A 23099-nucleotide genomic window follows, 5' to 3' on the forward strand; every position below is an offset into this window, starting at 1 on the left:
TGATGCACAGATTATTCTTGCATTTTATTGTTGAATTGTTTTTGAGATGTACAGTCTGTACATATGTCCTGAAAATGTTTTAATTCCTTTGGCATGGTTGCCATGTTGGTTAAATTTGTATAAGGCAATAAACTGCCACTAATTCTATTTTTGTTTTGTAGGTGTGGGATTATGGTTTGTGTACTGAAGTTAGCATGGCTGTGCTTTTCGTAATAGAATGCTAAAAACTTTGAAAATGGGTCTTGGATGTCTATTATAGGAGAATTACATGCTTTCAGTGTACATGAAGGCAGCAGTTGTAGGATTCACATTTTTGTCCACTGTATATTATCTTGGAAGGCTCTTGTTAATATGTCAAACCTAATATTCTCCACAGTTAACTTTAGAGAGAATTTAAGAGAAGTTAGTTTCTGATGCAAAGGTTTCAGTTAGGCTGTGATTTGATCAAAAGTCCTTTTAGCATTCTACCTCAAAGGGACACTGTTAGTATACCTAAAATTTATTCACTAAGTTTTCCTTTTTTATTTGAAAAAATACATGACATGTAATCTTTTTCTTGAATTTTTCAGATTTTAAAGTACTCTATAAAAGGAGAAATTAATGTCTAAAGCCTAGCATTCTTGCAGCAACCCTATACTAACGTGAAATTGGGAGGGGGGGGCAGATGAGTAGAGAAATAGGTGTAAGCTTCAAGCTTCCAAAGCATTTTTATAAATGGAAAATACTTAAATTATGAAACAGCTTGATATAGTGTCCTTTTTTTAAATTCAAAACTTTTTTTATTGATAATGAAGATTGCTGTTTGAGGTTTTAAACTTAATCTAGAACAGAGAAATATTAAAAGTAATGCTATGCTGCATTATTTAAGATTATCAGCAAATTATTTGATAGATTGTTCTAATGACTTGTATTCTGATTACAGAGAAGGATCGTGAGTGTGGAATAAATACTGGATTAAATCCTTTAAAAAAATAAAGTTATACTGTGGCTGTACCTGGTCACCTCATGGATGTCAGTGTAGGACCAGTGCACAGAATGGCTCAGTAAAATAAAATCACATATTGAAGTTTTCAAGTAGCAGATTCCAGCTTTATTAGATAATCTTTTGATGCTTCTACAAGCTTTTTTATGGTTAACATTTTGCGGTGTAGTTTTATTCCTTGGATGCTTTTTTAGTCTTCCATCTCTCAGGTGAGATAATTAGCTTCATTCCATGAAATACGGATTTTAATGAACCTATAGGCAACAATAAGAAAAACATTATTTCTCCTGAGTCCTCTGAATATGAATTAAGAAGGCAATAAGATGTACATAATAGACTTATAAAAACAGTGCTGCAGTAATGACTGATTTTAAAATATCCAGTTATATACAGTTCATTTGATATAGCAGTTATGGCAATATTCTGGTCATTGCCTATAGAATATATTTGACTTAGAAACTCCCTCTGAGTCTTCATATGCTACCTCCCTCTCCTCTCCAGCTGTGTAGAGAAATATAAAAATATATGGTTAAGCAGAGTCAGTGGGTGAGAAAATGGAATAGACACTCAGGAAGTAGGCAGTTAACTTGAAAGCTGCCTTAGAATAAGCTGAATGTGCTGTGTAGGAATTTTGCAAATTGTCATTAAGATTTGTGCAAATGTAAATGCAAATACTGGGTTCTTCTGATTGTTTGCTCTTTCAAGTACTATACACAGGGGTACACTGCTGGAGGCTACTGCAACAGAAGTACCGGTTGAGCTATATAGTCTTGTACAAAAATATAGAGAACTGGAGAGTAGTAGCAGGGAAAGCAGTCCAGCAGGGAGCAATCAGTGTTTGCTTAGAGGAAGTCATTCGACAAAACTTGGCTAAAAAACAGGTTGCAACTGCAACCTGCCTGCTTTATCTGTGTGAAATGATTTATCATTCTTTTATTTGATGTCTGCATATACAAATATAAAGGTGGTCCGTCACCAGTGGTCACCTGTTCTACATAGCAACTCACACATTGTGTGTGAATGTCAGCAGTGATTCACCAGGCAGCGGCATGGAAAGGCCGGACTCAAACGTGTCATCTTTAAGGGAGCTTCAGGTAGTAAGCATGGAAACCTTGTCCATTATAGCAAATCAGCAAAAGGTTATATTATTTTTTTCAATTTGTGCATTAATACCTGCTGAATAACTGTACTGTCAAGTACAATAAATAAATATGTCATCACCATTTAGTGGTAATTCAAACCTAGCAAGAACTGATAACCAAAATCAGGAATATTTTGAAATACACTAGCCATTTTAGTTGATCTGTTATCTTAACTGCTTTCAAATTAAATGCAAATTTCTGGGAAAAAAAAAAGAATAGGGATCTTGTAAGTAGAACCCTATTTTATTATTTGTATACATTTTTACTGAACTGGAATAAAACCAGCTGATGGTAGGTTAGTAAGTCACAAACACTCTATCGAGGTACAGCTGATGTCAGATGTGAGTTAAGTAGCTCTCAATGTCTTTGAAATTTCATATCTATCTTAAAAATCCAGATGACTTTTACAATGCCCACACCATAATATATTTAAATTTATATAAATATAACAGTGTTTAAAATTACCCCTCCCCTGAAGATGTGCCGTTTTAACTTTTTGTATTCCTTGGCACTTGTTATAGTACTTCCATTTTGAAGAGTAATGTGAAGATGGTAGGTTTTTGATTTAATTATCTGTTTTAAAATTTATTAGTTTGAAATGTCCCACATGAGGAAGTACAATCACCATTTCACTTTTGAAGTCTGTGGTTGGGTGTACAGGCAGGTACAGGTCATTTTAGGTAAAAATACTGTTATCTAACACTGAAGAAAAACCCCACAATTCTTATCAAAAAAGCAAATAAGGCCAGTTTTTAATTTCCAGTTAAAAAGGTGAACTATCTTACTAGTGATTCAAAAGTTAGACATGAATTGATACTGGTTGTTGGTACACTTTTGGTAATAATAGATATAAATCTTTTTCAAGCAGAAGAAAATGTAAATAAAAGGAGAAATAAGCCAATCTTATTTATATGTAGGTAAGATATATAGCATTCAGGGACTTCCCTGGTGGCCTGGTGGCTAAGACTCTGCACTCCCAGTGCAGGGGGCCTGGGTTTGATCCCTGGTCAGGGAACTAGATCCCGCATGCTACAACTAAAGATCCTGCGTGCCGCAACTGAGACCCGGTGCAGCCAAATAAATAAAATAATAAATATTAAAAAAAAAAAAAGATATATAGCATTCAGAACATGAAAAGAGTTGTTAAAAAAAGCTTCAAATAAGATCTGTCAGAACCACTGAACAGTGCACTCCTTGTGAACGATATTTTCATCATCTGGATTGCGAGTGTACACAGTTAAGATAAGAATAGCTATCTTGGAGTAGTTTCTCTTTGAAAAACACCAGTGCTCTTCAGAATGTATTTGTTTTCCATTATAGTCTTCTTTTATTATTTTAAAATTTTAGGATTTATTTTTTGAATAATAAATACATTCAGATGTTCAAAATTCAAAGGAAATAGCAGAGTTTATAATATTCACTCCTTGTGTCTCCATCTAGAGATATTTTAAGCATCTGCAAGTATGAGTATAGTTATTTAACATGTATATGTTTTTCTTCTCCCTCCTTTAAGCAGAAGTTCTAACCTACTGTATGTATTGTTCTGTACCTTGAAAACTTTTTTTTTTTTTTTTTTTTTACATAATTCTGTATCATTATGTAAAGTGTCTCCCTCATGGTTCTTTTCTTAGGACTGCCTGGTATTTTCTTGAATGGCTGTATCCCATTTTTTTTTAACCAGTGCCTGTTGTTATACTTTCAGATTGTTGCCTTATTGTCTTGACTCCGTAGATATTTTAGTGTTGAAAATCATTTGTTTCGTACTTTCAGGCAGAAATGTTTCGGAGTTATGAAAAGAATAAAGACTGTTGGGAGCTGGGTGAGGAAGGGTAGTCCTCAGCTAGTTTTTGATTGTTAAAAGAGTTCATTTAAGGACTTTTAAAATCTGCTTTCATTCATGTCTGTACATAAATGATAGCATTCTACAGAAAGGGCTTAAAAAAAACTTGAACAGCCCCAGGCAACATTCAAGCATCCACTGGGAGAACCTTGTGTCATAGAGCCAGAGATCTGGGTTTTTATTTCCATTGAATTGGGACTGTGGGCAAGCCTGAAATTCTGAACTGACTATATCTTTTTTACTTTACTTTCTTTATATTGTTTTGTAATAATAATAATAATAAACCCCTAGTTGTAAACAGTTCAGACAGTGGTTCCTATATTCATTCTCTTGCTTCCCTTTTAATATAGTTTTATTGCATCTATATATTCCTAAGAATATTTTATTTTTAAAAAACTAGTTTTAAATTTTATAAAAAGATTATGATGCTCTGTCTAATCTCTAGAATTTCTTCCACTTAATATTACATTGCTAAAATTCATCTATATTATTACTTGTCACTAAAATGTATCCATCTTATAATGTATGTATATCTCATTCTATGATTATGACTACAATTTATTTATCCAGTTTTCTGTTTGTGGACATTTGAGTTGTTTCCCAGGTTTTGTTATTGTGAACAGTGCTTCTAAGAATATTTTTGTACTTGTTTTCTGTTGTACTTGTGCAAGAGTTTCTCTTAGGTATAGACACTAGGTAGGTGTATAGCTAGGAAATTAGGAAATCCTCAGGTACGTACCTAGGACATTAGTTGCTAGGCATATGTGAATGTTCCACTTCAGGAAGTAATGCCAGACTGTTTACCAAAGTGCTTGTACTGCATGCAACAATTAAGTTTCTATTTCTGAGTTGTGTGTACAAATTGGGTTCCTGCTCTCATGGGAATTATATTCTAGTTAAATAAATACAAGAAGATAATTTCAGAATTGGTGCAGTGTTATGCAAAGGATAGATAATGTTGGGAGCTGGGCGATGGATGGTCTTTAGCCAGTTTCTAATCATTAGGAGCAAAGAGTGATGGCAAGTGATTAGGAGGGTTTGTTTTAGTTACGGAAGGCCTGGGGTGGGGTGGTCATTTGAGGTGAGACCTGGATGAAGAGGCAGCTGGGTCAAAATCAGGGACCCCAGGAGTAGAGAGCGCAGAGGCACTGGGGAAGGAACGAACAGGGTCTGTAGCAGGTGCAAAAAAGCTACTCTGGTTGGAAAGCAGTGGACCAGGAAGGAAGTGAGAGGTCAGCAGAGCTGGAGCATGACAGGGCGGTGAAGAGCCATTAGAAATTAAAATAGATGAGTGATGTGAGCTTATTTAGATTAAAAAAATATATATTTATTTATATTTATTTTGGCTGCTCCGGGTCTTAGTTGTGGCACGCTGGATCTTTTAGTTGCAGCATGCAGACTTCTTGGTTGCGGGCATGCGAACTCTTAGTTGTGGAATGCGTGCGGGATCTAGTTCCCCGACCAGGGATCACACCTGGACCCCTTGCATTGGGAGTGTGGAGTCTTACCCACTGGACCACCAGGGAAGTCCCGCTTATTTCTATTTTGAAAATATTACTCTCACTACCATTTTGGTAATGAATACCAGATCATGATGTGCAGGAATGGAGAAAGGGAGATGGGTTAGAAGCAAATGCTAGTCCAGTTGAAAGATGCTGATGGCTTAGACTAAGGTAGCAGTGCAGAGGAAGAGAGATAGTGAGGTTCAGGATATGTCTTACAGGTAAAGTGACAGGATTTGCTGGTAAATTAGTTTTGGAGTTTTAGGGAGATAGAAGCTTTTAATTTCTAAAACATGGTCTTTAAAACCAGTATGTTATTAATTCAGAAGCTTTGTCTCTGCTCTAAATAATGTACTCAATGATTTTAGTAGAGTTAATTGATTTTCACTCATCACTTGAATCTGTTTTCTGGGATGTTGCAAATGTTTGCTGCACAGGTGTTAAAACTGGTTCCTGGTCTAGCTCCAGACCTTTCCTGTGCACTTCTATCACTGCAGTCCCTTTTCTGGCCTCTACCTGGGGACATCTGTCCTTGTTCCACCAGCCATTTCTTGTTCTTTGTTCTGCATTCTTTTTTTTTTTTTTTAATTTTTTAAATTTTTGACTGTGTTGGGTCTTCGTTGCTGCGCGCGGGCTTTCTCTAGTTGCATCGAGCGGGGGCTGCTCTTTGTTCCAGTGTGCGGGCTTCTCACTGCAGTGGCTTCTCTTGTTGCAGAGCACAGGCTCAAGGCCCGTGGGCTTCAGTAGTTGTGGCTCGCGGGCTCTAGAGCGCAGTCTCAGTAGTTGTGGCGCATGGGCTTAGTTGCTCCGCGGCATGTGGGATCTTCCCGGACCTGGGCTCGAACCCATGTCCCCTGCATTGGCAGGCGGATTCTTAACCACTGCGCCACCAGGGAAGCCCCTGTTCTGCATTCTTGCTGTCACACTTACTTTGCAGGGATGTGCAGAAGCTGCATCATTTGGATTAGGGCCATGACATCCAAACCTGAAACTGTGGCTGGTAGGTTGGGTCAGAACAGCCTGAGGCCTTGGAGATTTGGACTGAGGAAAGTAGTTGAGTCTTAACTGTCAGAATTTCTGCAGAATCCAATTACTTTTGTTTCTGTGAAATTAGAATTGATAAGATACAGCTGATTCATAAATTGATGTTAGGTTCAAACACATCTTTTAATGTAGCCTTTACATTTTAATCAGATTCTAGTTTTTGTAAATCACATCATGTTGTACTTATGCTCAGAAATTCTGTAATTGTTTGTGACTGGAGACTCTGTACTCCAATAATATCACTTATTCCTGCTTCTCTTTTTATATTACCACCACCCAGGGCTGGTTTTCTCTTATTTGAAGACCAAGTTCAATGGTACTTTTTACCCACACACCTGCATTTGTGTCCATGGTGCCCTGCCACTTTACCAGTCCTTTAATTCCAGCTGATAACAGCAAAAGTGGTACAGACCTACTTTTGCTACAGATGATGGAAGTTTCAGAATAGGTTATATTGCTACACATATAGCATCTAAGGGTAGGGGCTCAAGCAAGAGCTCGGGGAGGGGCACAGGAAATGTGGACTGAGATTCTACAGAGCAAGGAAAGTCATGGCAGGTACCATGTTGGGTAGCTAGTTGAATCGGTAGGGGAATGTCTGGAAGGGGAGATTGTATTGGTGTCTGGTGGCTGCTGTAACAAATGACCACAAACCTGGTGGCTTAGAGCTGCAGAAATTTATTCCCTCACGGTTCTAGAGAGCAGAAGGCTGAAATCAAGGTGGCAGCAGGGCCACACTCCCTCCACAGGTTGTAGGATCCTTTAGCTCTTCCAGATTTTGGTAGCTCCAGGCTTCCTTGGCTTGTGGCCACATCACTCTTGTCACTGCCTCCATCTTTACATGGTCTTTTCCTTTGTGTCTTAATCTCCTCTTCTGTCTCAGAAGGATGCTTATAACAGGATTTAGGGCCCACTGGAAATACAGGATGATTTCATCTCAAGATCTTTAACTTCAAAGGTCTTTTTTCTAAATGATGCAACACTCACTGCATATGAATATTAGGACATGAACATATCTTTTTGGGGACCACCATTCAACCCACTACAGTGATCAAAACCTGTGAAGTCCTACTTTAAACCTAGAAAACTACGGTAATGATCAAGTGGGGAATCAAAGATAGAAACAACTACCTTTGGGTTTTGTTTGTTTGTTTTTCCTAGAACACATTTATCCTGACAGAGCCTCCCCTTTAAAGAAGCATAAAATTCATAAAGCATAAAGTTCATAATGCTGAGTAGGTCTCCCCATTCCACTCTGGAGAGGTGGTTTAGTTAGTATAAAAGTGGCCAGATTCGTTCAGGTAGAAGATTAAAAATAAATGAACATTTTTCTTTTTTGAACAGCTAGTATGGAGATCTTTGGGAAGAATTTCCTAGAATGCTGTATATGTATATATATGTATATACATATTATATATTTACCATTCTTTCTGCAGATATTTCAATTATATTTATTTTTCTCCACTTCGTAAAAGGTTTCAAAACATAAAGCACAGAGAATCACAGCACTTAGGTGCCCATCATCTAAACTTAATAAAATTTTGCATTTTGCCATATTTACTTTGGATATATATTTTTAAGAAGAATAATGTAGATATAGTAGGCTATTCATCTTACATATATATTTTATAATCTTAAAATTGTTCGGCACAATGCTTTGACTACATTTTTGGGTTTAGTTATTCATTATTCATATTTTGTACTATGTGTTATTAGCGTTGTCAGCAGGACTTCTTTTAAATCAGTATTTAACTGTGGGTGTTTTGAAGTGAGATAGTTTATAGTTCCGAAATAGTATGTAATGTTTGAAATTGATTAAATTGATTCTTAAAATCTTGGGGCTTCCCTGGTGGCGCAGTGGTTGAGAGTCTGCCTGCCAATGCGGGGGACACGGGTTCGGGCCCCGGTCTGGGAGGATCCCGCATGCCGCGGAGCAGCTGGGCCCGTGAGCCACAATTACTGAGCCTGCGCGTCTGGAGCCTGTGCTCTGCAACAAGAGAGGCTGCGACAGTGAGAGGCCCGCGCACCGCGATGAAGAGTGGCCCCCGCTCGCCGCAACTGAGAAAGCCCTCTCACAGAAACAAAGACCCAACACAGCCATAAATAAATAAATAAACAAATACTTAAAAAAAAAAAAAAAGAAAATCTTATTTGAAAACTTTAATGTTCGATAACTTGTCAGTTACAAGTAGTAAACTCTCTTGAACTCTTGCAATAGCTTTATAGTTTTTTGTTTCGTGTTTTCCAAAAATTTTGAAATATTTCAAACAAACAGGAAAGAATAGAGAGAAACATAAACCAACATACCAGCTTCATTAATTCCTTATATTTTACTAACTTGCTTGATATTAAAAAAAATAAATAAATAAAACATTACATATATAGTTGAACCCTTGATGTTATTTTCCTTTCTTCTTACCTAGAAGTAACCATTAACCTGAATTTGGTACACTATCATACTCATTCATGATACCCTTTCTATTAAGTACATACATCTAGCCATAAATAATATGTACCGTTTCTTGGTACATATTACAACTATATAACAAGTATCATATTTATTACTCTGCAGCTTTTTTCTCATTTTTAAAATTTATTTATTTATTTATTTATTTTTGGCCGTGTTGGGTCTTCGTTGCTGTGCGCAGGCTTTCTCTAGTTGGGGTGAGCCGGAGCTACTCTTCCTTGCGGTGCACGGGCTTCTATTGCGGTGTCTTCTCTTGTTGCAGAGCACGGGCTCTAGGCGTGCGGGCTTCAGTAGTTGTGGCTTGCGGGCTCTAGAGTGCAGGCTCAGTAGTTGTGGCGCCCGGGCTTAGTTGCTCCGTGGCATGTGGGATCTTCCCGGACCAGGGCTTGAACCCGTGTCCCCTGCATTGGCAGGCGGATTCTTAACCACTGCGCCACCAGGGAAGCCCCCTCATCATTTTTTGATAGTCATGTAGCTATATGAAGATACAGTTCATTTTAACTATTGTGTATATTTTCACTGTGTGAGTATTCCACAATTACTTCATCCATTATCTCAGAGATGTTTAGATTATTGCAAATTTTTTGATGACTCTGCTGCATGGAACAGCCTTGAACGTTTACTTCTGCGTGAGTTTGTTATGGTGTCCTAAAAGTGAGTTGCTGGGTTGAAGAGCATATGTAGCCTTAGGTTTAGTAGGTTTAAACAAATTGATCTCTAAAGGGGTTGTACTCAGACCAATTATGTATTAGAATTCCTGTTGTTTTGTATTCACTGCCAAGAATAGGTTAGTTCAGCTTCTTTTTATTATGGACATTTTCAAATATGTACAAAAGTAGAGAGTAAATATAATGAATTCCCACGGAACCCTCACCTAGCTTCAACAGTCTTTAATATATGACCAATTTTACTTTATCCACAAAGCCTCTCCTACCACCCAGGATTGTTTGGAAGCAAATCTCTACCGTCGTATCATTTCATCAGTAACTATTTTCATACACAATGCCTGTCTTCAGAAGATAAGGACTCTTTTTAGTAGCATTGGTATTTATTTAGCATATATCTTTTTAGATTGAAGTATAACTTTTATATAGTAAAATGCATGTCTTAGGTGTACTGTTCTCTGTTTTGATCAATGCATATATTTGAGTAATTCATAGCCCAGTCCAGAGCAAGTCCATCCCTCCAGCTGGAAGAGATCTGTGCAGATCTGACCTCTGTGAGGGAGACAGAAGTAAAGGAAGGTGGGTAGGAAAAGCCCCAGACTGTGGCATAGTTTTCAGAGTTTTGGCAAAGCCAGTGGGGAACCATTGAGCCAAAGTTACCTGTCCGGGGAGCCACATGGTTCCCAGGGACAGGCTTGCCTTTATATCCCTGTGGCACTCAGTTCTTGTCTGGGGGAAGCCCGTGAGAAGACTGGTGGACAGAATTCCAAATACAGCCCCCAGGATTCCTGTCCCCTGGCTGTTCTGTCGAACACTCATCTAGGTACTGTTGTGAAGGGATTTTTACAGATGTAAGTCCAAGTCAGTTGACTTTAAGTTATGGAAATGACATAGGCCCTTTAAAAGAGAGTTTTCTCAGGTTGGTGACAGGAGGGGAAGTCAGAGAGATTTGAAGGCAAGAAGGATTAGGTGTGCCGGTGCCAGCCCAGAGGTAGAAGGCGCACAGGTGAGGAAGAATGTGAGTGTCCTCTAGAAGCTGAGGGTGACCCTTGGCTGACCGCCAGCAAGGAAACAGGAACCTCAGTCCTGCAACTGCAAGGAACTGAATTTGGCCAACAACCTGAATGAGCTTGGGAGCAAATTCTTCCTAGAGCTGACAGCTGAGAGTCAAGCCTGGCTGACACCTTGATTTTGGCCTTGTGAGACCATTTATTAATATTATCACTGATCTCATCAGAAAAGCTATCAAGCTCACAGTGTCAGATACAAATTTTTCCAAAAATCTAACTTTACTTGAAAGTTCAGATTTTATCATTTGCCACAGACACAATTTTATTCCTTGAAGTGAGAGACTTGCTTCATTTCTGAGAAAATTCCTGACAAATATGGTTTGAGTAACCGTAATTGGTTCTTCTTTCAAATAAAAATGTCATTCAGTGAAGAATGGAACTAGTTCATCCCTTATTGCAGTCACTCGAGTGATTTCCTCAGACACCTCAATCTGTTGTGTACTGAAGCCTGAAGTACTTTATGGGTACTTCCCATGTCATCACACAGAATATTAAAGAGATACATCAATTCACAGGTCACAATTGAATACAATTAATAATTTTTGCTGCTTCAAACGTATTTTAAATGAAAGTAGATTTTGCTTTTTGGAATTGTGAGTGCGTGTTAGTGAAGAATACGATGACTTGCTATAGTTTATTACACTGCCTTTGTTCATAGTTACACCAGTATTTTTATGTATCTGCTTTTACAAAATCATGCAACACAGCGACAAGGTGATAAGTTATTATGAAAATAGTTTTACCGTGCCAGACCCCTGAAAGGATTTTGGGGATTCTTAGCTATACAGGTACACCTTGTTTTATGGTGCTTTGCTTTATTGTGCTTCACAGATAATGGAGTGTTTTCATATTGAAGGTTTGTGGCAACCCTGTATCGAGCAAGTCTACTGGTACCAGTTTTCCAACAGGATTTGCCCACTTTGTGCTTCTGTGTCATATTTTGGTAATTCTCACAATATTTCAGACTTTTTTGTTATGGTGATCTGTGATCAGTGACCTTTGATGTTGCTGTTGCAAAAAGATTATGACTTGCTGAAGGCTGAAACGATGGTTAGCATTTTTTAGCAAAAAAATTGATATTAAATTGATCAAATATTAGTTAATTACATTTTTTAAGACATAATGCTATTGTGCTCTCAGTAGACTGCAGTTTAGCGTAAACATAACTTTTATATGCACCAGGAAACAAAAAACGTTTGTGTGACTTGCTTTATTGTGAACTTCGCTCTACTGCAGTGGTCTGGAACTGAACCCGCAATATCTCTGAGGTATGCCTGTACGTTGAGAAATGCTGCCCTACATCTTTTTGTCTTGTCAGTTCTTCAGTTTTAACCATCTAGTGGGTGTACAATTGTATCTTGTTGTGGTTTTAATTTTCATTTCTTTCATGACTAATGAGCATTGAGTACCTTTTTATGTGCCTATTGGGCACTTGGATATCCTCTTTGTCGAGGGCCTGTTGTCTTTGAAATGCCTCTTCTGGACCCTATGATGGAGGTAGACAACCTTGGAAAGCCCGCTTTTAGACCCAGCACACTTAACATTTTTACTGGGCATCTGCAAGTCAATTAGGAAAAAAATGTCATTTATTCAGTCATAGTTTGTAATTTTTTTTGTTTTTAAAACTTTTTATTGAAGTATTAACATCAGTTCAGCAAGATGCTTTTCATATTTATTAATCTTTTAGTTTTTTAAGTTACTGATTTTCCGTTTTCTATTTCATTTATTTTTGCTTATCTGCATTATTTCTTTCTACCTATTTCTTCCTAGGTTATGAGTGGCAATTTAGATGATTGATTTCAAGTCATCTTCTTTTCTAATTTAAGCATTTAATGCTATAAATTTCCCTCTAACCACTGCTTTAACTGGATTTTACAAGTTTTGATGTAGTATATTTTCTGTATTGTTAAATTATGAAATATTTTAAATTTCCTTTTAATATCTTCTTTGACCCATTGGCTATGTATATGTTGCTTAACTTCCAAATATCAATATTTGAATCTTTTCTAGATATCTTATTACCGATTTCTAATTTAATTATGTTATCAGAAATTTTACTCTGTAAACTAAATCTTTTGAAATCTGAGCCCTGTTTTATAGCACAGCATATGCTCCATCTCAGTGTTATGTTCCACATGCATTTGAAAGAATGTGTATTCTGTGTTTGTAGTGTTCTATTAATGTCCATTAAAGCAAGTTGATATAATTGTATATTATCCAATTTTTCTATATCATTATTTTTTTGTCTAGGATTTTCTAGAGAGGAAGAGAGGTGTTAAATTTTCTAATTATGGTATGGATATCTGTTTTTCCCTTTATTTCTGCAGGTGTACCTCAGGTTTTGTGGGTTCGCTAGACCACCATAATAAAGCGAATATTACATAAAGTGAGTCACATGAAGTTTTTGGTTTCCCAGTGCATATAAAATTTATGTTGACACTAAACTGTAGTCTATAAGTGTCTAATAGCATTATGTCTAAAAAAACAATGTACAAACCTTCATTAAAAAATAATGCTGTTGAAAAAAAAAATAATAATGCTGTTGAAAAAATGGCTCAGATATATCGACTTGCTCCAGGGTTGCCACAAACCTTCAATTTGTTAAAAACACAGTATCTGCAAAGCACAATACAGGGAAGTGCAATACAATGAGGTATGCCCATATTGGTGTTTACTTCATGTATTTTGAAGTTTTGTTATTTGGAGCATACACATTTATGATTAAGTTTTCCTGATGAGTTGACTTTTCTTATATTATTTGCAAAAGTCCCATTTTACCTCTGCTAATACATTTTTTTCTTGAAAAGTGATTATATTAATATAGTCAAGCCAGCTTTTCTTGGACTTATTATGTTGATGGTTTATCTTTTTCTGTTTTTATTCTCAACCTATCTTTGTCTTTATTTTTATTTTTTATTGAAGAATAGTTGATTTACAATGTTATGTTAATTTTTTCTGTATAGCAAAGTGACTCAGTTATACACATATATACATTCTTTTTTGTATTCTTTCCCATTATGTCTTTATTTTTAAGGTGTATTGCTTGTCACTAGTATATAAATGGGCCTTGCTTTTTTATCCAGCCTGACAACCTCTGTTTAATTAGAATATTTACTCTATTTATATTTAAACTACCTGCTAATTCCAGTATCTCTCGGTCATTCCATGGTTTGTTTCTGTTGACAGCTTTTTCTCTTTACAATGGCCTAGTAATTTTCTGTTGTATCCTAATCATTATGGATGATTGTTGTAGAGAGCCTGTTTTTTCTGTTTTCTTTCTCTGAGTATCATTTTGGTTTTAGTAGGCAGTAAAATTACTGGGTGATCACATTGAACATTTGGTACCTTAGTTTTGTAGTGTACCAGGGTGGGCTGGTTTTGCCCTAGTTCAAGAGGACCCCTTTAATCCTGGGGCATAGCCTTTACTCTTCAGGAAAGAGCCTCAGTGTAAAGCCTGGGGTTTTTACCCAGCAGTTTCTAGGCTTGGCTGAAATTCTGTTTCCTCTGGGGTGGCAGCAGCTGAGATACCGTCTCAGCCTCTTTCAACCTTCCAGCTATTGCTCTCCGGTGGCCTCCATGGAGTCTTTCTTTGCACATGTGAGTTAATGGGTCAGCCACGAATTTGAAGTGAGCTTATTTTTAGAGTATAGGTCTCCTCTGCAGCCCTCTCCTTTCTGGAATTTCTGCATTCAAATTTACACTCACTTTGGTGACCCCAAACTCTGTCGTTTGACACCTCCAGCAAATAAGACTGTGGCTTTCTGCTGGAATTTTGGTTACTCCTACACTGTGGGAACTGGGATGTGCTCTCGGGAAGAGCTTAGATATGTGGACCTTACCCATGAGTGTGGTTGTTTAAGTGTTTGAATCCCTGATAGTTTTGCTGGTGTTTGGTTGCTTTTGTAGGTTGGGTTCCTTTGGGAAGCAAACTCTGTGGGGCAGAGAGAGATGTGAAGGAAGTTTATTAGTATATTATTGATATTGACACCTGAGGAAAAAGGGGGAAGAGAAGGGAAGGAAGAAATGGGTAGAGGGAGAAGGTGGGCTGTGATGCATTTTTAGAAAGGCCATAGCTGACTCTGTAGGGGGTTCTGAAATGGGATGGCTCTTCAGAGTTTATAGCCATTCATTAGATGTTCTTCTTCTGTCTTTTCAATTACTTGTCTTATATTTTGTTCACAGTTGATAGTCCTTAACCTGTTGGAGATAGACAATGTGGTGGAAAAATATAAGCTGTTATACCATTTCCAGAACTAGGATTTCCCTAGGTTTTAAAATTGAAAGTTATTTGATTTTCTGGTAGTGTGTCATGCTTACATTTGACAGTGTGAAGACACTCCAGGTGGTTTTCATTTAGTTTGAAATACTTGCTTGTTAGTGTATTTAACTTAATAAGAAAATGCTACTCTACTGAGCTTTCATCTGTAATCAGAAAACATAATTGTTTGCCACATGTTTAATAGCTGTCAAAAATAGGGCAGGATTTCTTAACATAAAACAACGACATCAACACAACAGAGTAAATATTTGTATAAGAACCATAAAGTATGTGCTATATAACTATGAAAAGTTATTTTATATATTGAATACTATATGAAATTTTAGGCTCTTATTTGTTAGATTTTTACATTTTAAATGTTAGCCAATCATTGAATTGATTTGATGTGAAATCACTTAGTCCAAAGATATTTCAGTCTTATTTTAAAAAAAGTTTTACTGTCAGTTCTCTAAGTTGTGAAATATTACTTGTGAGAAATTTCATTTAAAAAGCATATTCTAGTTTAACGTGATGTCACAAATTTAGCCTGGAGAAGACAAAAATACCTAAACAGTTGTTTGCTTTCCTGCCACATCCCAACAAAAATGCTTTACCTTAAGATGTTTTGTAACCAGATTAAAAAAAAAAAAAGTAAATCGAACAAACTAGTAAATACGTTATGGAGTACAGTTGCATCATTCATTATATGTTTTACTTGCATCCTCACTGTAACTTTAAATGAGAGAGATTAGGGAGAGTGAAGATGAAAGCTCCTTGACCTTTGTCCGGGTCCAAAAAGAATGACTTTTTTCAGTAGCATCTGAAGCATTTCCTCAAAGATATGGATTGTGTATTCGGAAAAAAATTAAGTAGTTTCTTTTGAAGTATGTTTTATAAAAGAATCTGGATTGGCCACGTAGTGTAATGTTAAACTTGAGGTTCATGTTCTTAGCCTGTGTTACCATTGTTACCATAATTATTTCTTTTACAAGAGTGCCACCTGACGTTCCAGTTCTTCAGTAGCAGCTAACTGCGTATTTTCATTTAGCAGCTTAGACATAATTTTGTTGCTTGCTATCTGGCCATGTTAATGTAATATATATATATAAAATTATGCAGACTTTGTCCCAGTTAAGGTGATAATTAAAATCCTTAAGTAACTTAATTTTAAAAATTGGCTCATTTTAAGGGATTCAATTATGTGATTCTTTTCCTGTGTCCCCAAACCTTGCCGAGCCTCTCCACATCTTACCTTTTGTTGCCCTTGCAACCTCTACAGACTTCCAACCCTCAGCTTGGTCCCTGAGTCATATCAAATAAAGATAGCTGTACAAGTGGGGTGTTCTAGGGAGGTACCAGGTAGGTCCCTATATTGAGAATTCCTTGGGAACGAAGCTTTCAAGCAGCTCCAAACCTCTGGTATCTGCCAGGTTGCTGGTTTTCATGGGTTGTAGGTTGTTGGTTTTCAAGGAAACCGTGGAAATGTGAGGCAGGGGTGGGATTAGGTCAAGTTAAAGCAACACAAAGCTCACTCTTTCTACTGAGATTCAGTCATTTTTATTGAAAAAAAAAATGCTCCCTGGATTGCTGCAAGCCTTTGGTTAATTTTCAGAATCTTTTAAAAACTGAGGAGAGAATTTTCAGAGGTTCTTTCTTCACCGTTTTCACTGGTATAACTCTCTTGGCCGGTATTTAAACCTCAATAAATGTGGGTTCCTCTCTTTGACTCTCTTTGGTTTGAATTACTAAGTTTTTAATACGTAACCATTCCGTTGTAGAGCTTTCATAATCTGAATGCAGGGACCAGAGCCGTCTAAAAGTTGGAATCTCTTGCCTTGTCTTCTAGTATAATTCTGAGAGTTCTGCAGTGATGGCAGGATGTGGATGCTGTAGCCCCCAGTACGGTGGCACCACCATCTGTTTGCCACTTTTCTTGTGGATGTAAAATTTCAGTTAGTGATAATAGTGCAGTTGGTTCATCTGTTTTCTTGGTTGGCATTTTATTACTTCACCGTCACCGTGGAGCCTGTGAGCTCATCACCAGTATTCAAAATGAAGGCCAGTAAATGGACTTGGCGTCTTTTTATTTCTACACAGAAATTTCTGGTATTGGCTCTTTTTATCCTTACTTCAAGACAGTACCACAATGTGATTTGGTTCAAGTGGCGTATGTGTGGGCAGGTGTCCAGCTGATTCTTTCTTTGCCTGAAACTTCAGTTCTGGTGAGCATGGTAGACCTTGTTAACTTAGTTCCTTAATTTTCTTTGGTTCTTTGTGGAATCCTGGCATATAGAAACTTGTTTTTGGAAAGTTGAATTTACTTTTCATTTTGTCCGCTTTTACTCCTTTCACTGTATTTGAAATGAATGTTCGATATTTAAATTGATATTTAAATCTTTATTTCAGATTTAAAAAAATGTCAGCAAAAAGTCTGAATTCATAAAAGTAAGCAGGTATCTTTTTCATTTTGTTTCCTGAATTATGCCAAGATTACATTTAAAAATATCCTCAATTCTGCTTCTCCTATTAGCATTCCTGGTGTTACTCAGCCTTCCACCTTTTCTTTCCCTGTAGTGCGAATATTTGACTAATTATCCTGTCCTTCCTGTGCTGTAGCGCTCGGTCATGGGTTATCTGGCAGCCTGGGCAAAAGGAAAAGGTAAACAACAAACAAATAAAAAATAAACAATCTGCTATTCCACTGGTACCACAGATCAATAGCTAAGCTTAAATAGCTGGCTAATGAGAAATTTTCAAGCATTCAAACATTCTAAGCAAGCTAGAGGTGCAGAGTAGCTAAAATTCAATAATATACTGGGTCTGTTCTGTTCAAAATATAGCCACTAGCCATTTGTGGTTATTGAGCTCTTGGGATATGGCTGTTCTGAATTGACATGTGTACTGTAAGTGGAAAATTCATATGGGATTTCAAGGGCTTAGTATGACGAAAGAATGTAAAATAGATCATTAATTTTTAAATATTGAATACTTGGTGAACTGATAATGGCTTGGATATATTAAAGTAAATAAACTATATTATGAAAATTAATTTTACCTGTTTTAAGAAGTTTTATTACTAGGCTATTAAATTTAATATGTATGTCACTTACATTATTTCTATAGGGGAACTCACCATTGCACTAGACTCTTGCTAATGGATGTGTCTGAAACGTCAGTGTTCTCAGTTTCTAGAAGTTATTTTTTCATTTTTAATTTCTGTACACCTTTTTCCCCCTAATCAGAATGTATAGCATCATCTGAGTCAGTGATTTTTAAACATGGCCTCACATCAGAATTACCTAGGAGACTTTTAATAAATACTGATGCCCTCACCTTATCCTTAGAGAATTTGATTTAGTTGATGGGTCTCAGGCTTTGGAAAGTATTAAAAAAGCTCCTTAGATAATTCTAATGTATCGTTAAGTTTGAGAACTGTTGTACCATTTGGTTCAATTCTATTTGTTAAATAGTTTGTAGAAATGAATAGATATAACTTGGAGCAAAGGTATTATTACCATTATGGATTCTGCACCAAAACAATAACCAGGCTTTAACCTGTAAAGGGAATGCCTAGAGGTTGTTAACAATGCAGAGTTTTGAGTCGTGCTAACGGAATCGTTGCAGGGTTGATCCTGGAAATCTGCCTTTTTAATGGCCTTGTAGGTGATCGTGATGCAGGTGGGTCACCATCCGTTGAGTGAAGCCAGGCTGGATCCCAATCAGAGGACATGTGTTTACTGAGGAATTGACGTCCCTTCATGTTGGGAAAACCTGACTCTGGCAAGGCAGACATTTGAGTGTGTATTCTCCTCTCACCTTTTCTGTGTTGGGACAGCTTGTTTTTTTAATTTAGGTTGCTGTAGTGATTTCTGTATATATTGATTATTAAAAAAACATGCAGGTGTTGGAGAAGTTGATAACATTTGTGCTGTTTGCATTAAAAAGGAGTGTGTATGAAAGACGTTGGCAGGGCTATGTTTTGGCCATAATTCACAATTTCATTTTAATTGAATATTCGCAGTATGCAGTAGGCTCATTTGGATTGGAGAGTAACTTTACTACAGCTTTTGCCATATACCTGCTTTTGAAAATGACCCTCCAGCATTCTGCTGTAACACTCAGTTTAAAGCCTTTATTGGGCATAAGATATATTCTCTGCTAGTAAGCAAAAAGTAATAAGAGTAACATTTGGGCTTCCCTGTTCAGCAAGCTGTCTACATTTTTGAGTTAATAACCCCCTGATAAAAGTGGCATTTTTCATTTTGTCTAGAAGTGAAAGGTGACCTTTGGTTTTCTGTTGTATTGTTGCACTAGGGCTAAAATAGTTTTTTCCTTTCCCTCTTTCTCCCAAACCTTATTCACATGTCTTTATTGTTAGTCACAGTCTCTTTTACTCCAAGTCCTTTGCCATATACAAATCCTTTCTTTTGCCTTAAAATTCACCTCCAGTTTTAAAATCTTTTTTCTTTGTTTTGTCTATTCTGTGCTCTCCTGGACGCTCCAAATGGTGAATGAACATATTATAGGTACTTAAGCCACAGTATTTCAGTTAATGATACTCTGGTTTTAAAAAAGTTAATTCATTCTAGAGAATGTTCCAGTTAAAGGAAAAGCATATTCGTTGTTAAATGACCTGCTCTGCCTGATCCAGCTTTCTTAAGCAATTTATGCTAGTGCTGTCGTATTAAAACCCCCACTTACCCAGAGTATAATTCCTTTTCATTGTTCATGAGCTTTAGAAAAAAGAGATGTGTTTGGAAATGGGATTGCCAGGATTTGTTTTTTTCATGGCAAAGTGGTTATGGCTCCCTCTGTTTGAGGCGGACTAAGTTGTGTGGGATTGAGAATGAGCGCTGCGTATGTGTGGATGGGTAGTTAACGTGAATGTCACTAATCTCTGGATTTTAGGTACTTTTTATTTGAAAGTGGGAGCACGTCTCTATCTTCCATTTTCAGTCTGGGAGAAAGAATATTAATAATCGTATGGCAGAAAAATAAAGTTGTGGTCTGACCCGAGAAAGTTTGAGGCAAGTCTTAGTAATTATCTTTACAAATAATGTTAATGTTTTTGAAATTATCAAAATATTAGAAAAGTTTGAAAATTACTGGAGAAATTATATTTCTGGGCCAGAAGAATAGAGATTTTGGCCAGCTAGTCTGAGAGACTGCCTAAGAACTGGTGTGAGATTGTAATTCTCTGCTCTTTTGTGCTTCCTAAATTAAGCATGGTTTGCATAACAGGCCTTAGAAACATTTAGCTGAAAAACAGGTTTAAGCTTTCTTGGGTATCATTTGGAGGAGAGGAATAATAGAAAAGTTACAGGAAAGGTTCCTCAGCCTGAACTCAATAAAACAATAGGAGCAGAAGGAAAAGATATGCTTTGTTTGTAAATCTTTAACCATTTTTATATTTGATAATTATAACTACCGAAACATCGTGGAGAAAGTACGAGAAAACAATTTTTGTATATGTATTCCTTATGTACACGTAACTGAAATTTGCATTTTCTGGTAGGATAAAAGTGCAGCTTTCAAAATAAAGCTATTTCTATTTGAACTAATGCCCCAACTAAAAGGTGAAAAGAATTTTGAAAATTCAGCTATCAAGTTCTCCAAGAGCATAATCTGAATTTGAAACCTAGCTGGTGTGTGTTTGTGAATTTAGCACCCCTTCCCAGTGTGGCCCGAAGACTGGTTGGTATAGGATATAAAGGGCCCTCTTGCCCCTCCTCAGTTTTGGGGGCCACGTCAGTGCTGCCCGTGGGATTGGTGTTGACTGTCACTAGGTCTGCAGTGCAGGCCGGCTTCTCTCTTTGCTGAGTGTTGCTTCTCCCTCTCACCACAGATGTTGATCCCTCTGGTACTTCCTAATAAAGAGTCTACATGCCACCATCACCTGGAAATTAAAACTCTGTAAATAATTTTTGGATCAAAGAGGAAATTTTAAAATGTAGAAAATGACAAAATATATTAGACAAAATATATTAGAACCTATGGGATCTAGCTAAAACCATATTCTCATTTTATTGCACTTCACTTTATTGTGCTTTGCAGATACTGCATTTTTACAAATTGAAGGTTTGTGGCAACCCTGTGTTTGTCAGATGATGGTTAGCATTATTTAGCAATAAGGTATTTTTAAATTAAGGTATGTGCATTGCTTTTTTAAACATAATGCTATTGTACATTTAATAGACTGCAGTATAGTGTAAACATAACTTGTATATGCACCAGGAAACCAAAAAATTCATGTGACTTAATTATTAAGATATTTGCTTTATTGTGGTGGTCTGGAACAGACCCATAATATATCCAAGGTATGCTTGTGTAGGAAGATTATTTGTCTTAAATATGCATATAATAAGCAAGAAAGAATTAATGAATTATCCATCTAACTCAAGGAGAGAGAAAACATCATAAAATAAATCCAAAGAGAGCAAAGGAAGAAATGAATAAAGACCGGTGGGCATGAATAATGGCCTCTTAAGTATGGCCCTGTCCAAACCCCAGAACTGTGAATGTGTTGCTTTACATGGTGTATTAGTTTACCATGGCTGCTCCAATTACCACCAACCTGGTAGCTAAAACAATGTAAAGCTGTTCTCTCAGTCTCGGAGGCCAGAAGGCTGAAATCAAGGTGTTGGCAGGGCCATGCTTCCTCCAGAGGCTACAGGGGAGAATTGGTTCCTCACTTTTTCTTGCTTCTGGTGACTGCTAGTATTACTGTGCTTGTGTGGTTCACTCCAATCTCTGCCGCTCTCTTCACATCACTTTTCCCTCTTCTGTGTGTCTGATCTCCCATTGCCTCTTTCTTATAAGGATACTTGTGATGGCGTTTAGGGACCACCTAGGTAATCCAGGGTTATTTAATTACCTCAAGATCCTTAATCATATCTGCAAAAATCCTTTTTCTAGGCGTTGGGACATGGACAAGTCTTTGGGACTCATACCAGATTACCACACATCGGCAAAAGGGACTTTGAGATGTGATTAAATTAAGAACTTTCGCATGGGGAGATTATCTTGGATATCTGGGTAGCCCAAGGGGTCCTTAAAAGTGAGAAGCAGGAGAATCATTGTGAGTAGCAGAGGTGATGACGGGAGCAAAAGGTTGGAGTGATGTGTGGAAGGGGCCGTGAGCCAAGGAGTACAAGTGGCCTCTAGAAGCTGTAAAAGGCGAGAAACAGATTCTCCTCTCTCCCCAGGGGACCAGCCCTGCTGACACTTGGACTTTAGCCCAGTGAGACTGATTTTGGACTTATGATCTCCTGACCTTTAAGATAGTACATTTATGTTGTGTTAAGCCACTAAGTTTGGGGTGATTTGTTCCAGCAGCAGTTGAAAATGAATTCAAAGATCAAAGCAGAAATGAATACATAACAATGCATTGAGTGCTAGGGTGTGTTCTAGGCAATTTGCATATATGAGCTCATTTAGTTCTCACAATAACCTTATGAAACAGGAACTTTTATTGATAAACCGAGGCACTGGAAAGTTACATAACATTTTCAGTAAGGTGATAGATCTATTTAGAGAAATTGAATAACTGTTTTGTTTTAGAAAACAATGAAATAACTAATCTGTTAAGTTTCATTTGGAAATGAACATAGGTACAGAAGGAGTTTAAAGAATCATTGGATTTGCTCAACTCTGATGAAACAAATATGAGAAACTGAATGAATTGGATGATTTTTCTAGGAAAGTTTTTGTAACAACCAAGCTTACCCTAGAAGATAGAGAAAATGGAAGCGGAGTGATTACCATAGAAGAAAGAGAAAAACTTGTTAAAGAGAAACCCTCCTTTTTCTCATCCTAATCTACCAGACTTGGGTGATACTGGAGAGGAAATCTACCACAGCTTTATGAACTGGATAATACCAGTGCCGTTTAAACTGGTGGAGAGAACAGAAAAAGAAGGAACAGTTTCAAAAATTTTAAAAGATGCTAGCGAAACTTGGCAAAGATTGTACATTGGAAACTTGATCAGTCTCACAAATGAATAACTGTAAAAATCTTATAAATATTAGCAGAATCAAAGCTCATTAAGGAGTAATACACCATGGTCAGATATGATTATTTACTAACCCCAGGAATGCAAAGATAGTTCCTTTTGTAAATCACCATATGAA

The 23099-nt window shown here is 37.0% G+C and overlaps 1 protein-coding gene across 3 annotated transcripts in view; it reads left to right on the forward strand.

Moving 5' to 3' along the window:
• The window catches only part of ARHGAP32 (Rho GTPase activating protein 32), a 277525-nt gene that overhangs the window by 47966 nt on the left and 206460 nt on the right, over positions 1-23099 (forward strand). The window lies entirely within an intron of this gene.

Source organism: Balaenoptera musculus, chromosome 8 (genome assembly GCF_009873245.2).
Source record: "Balaenoptera musculus isolate JJ_BM4_2016_0621 chromosome 8, mBalMus1.pri.v3, whole genome shotgun sequence".
Taxonomy (NCBI): Eukaryota; Metazoa; Chordata; class Mammalia; order Artiodactyla; family Balaenopteridae; genus Balaenoptera; species Balaenoptera musculus.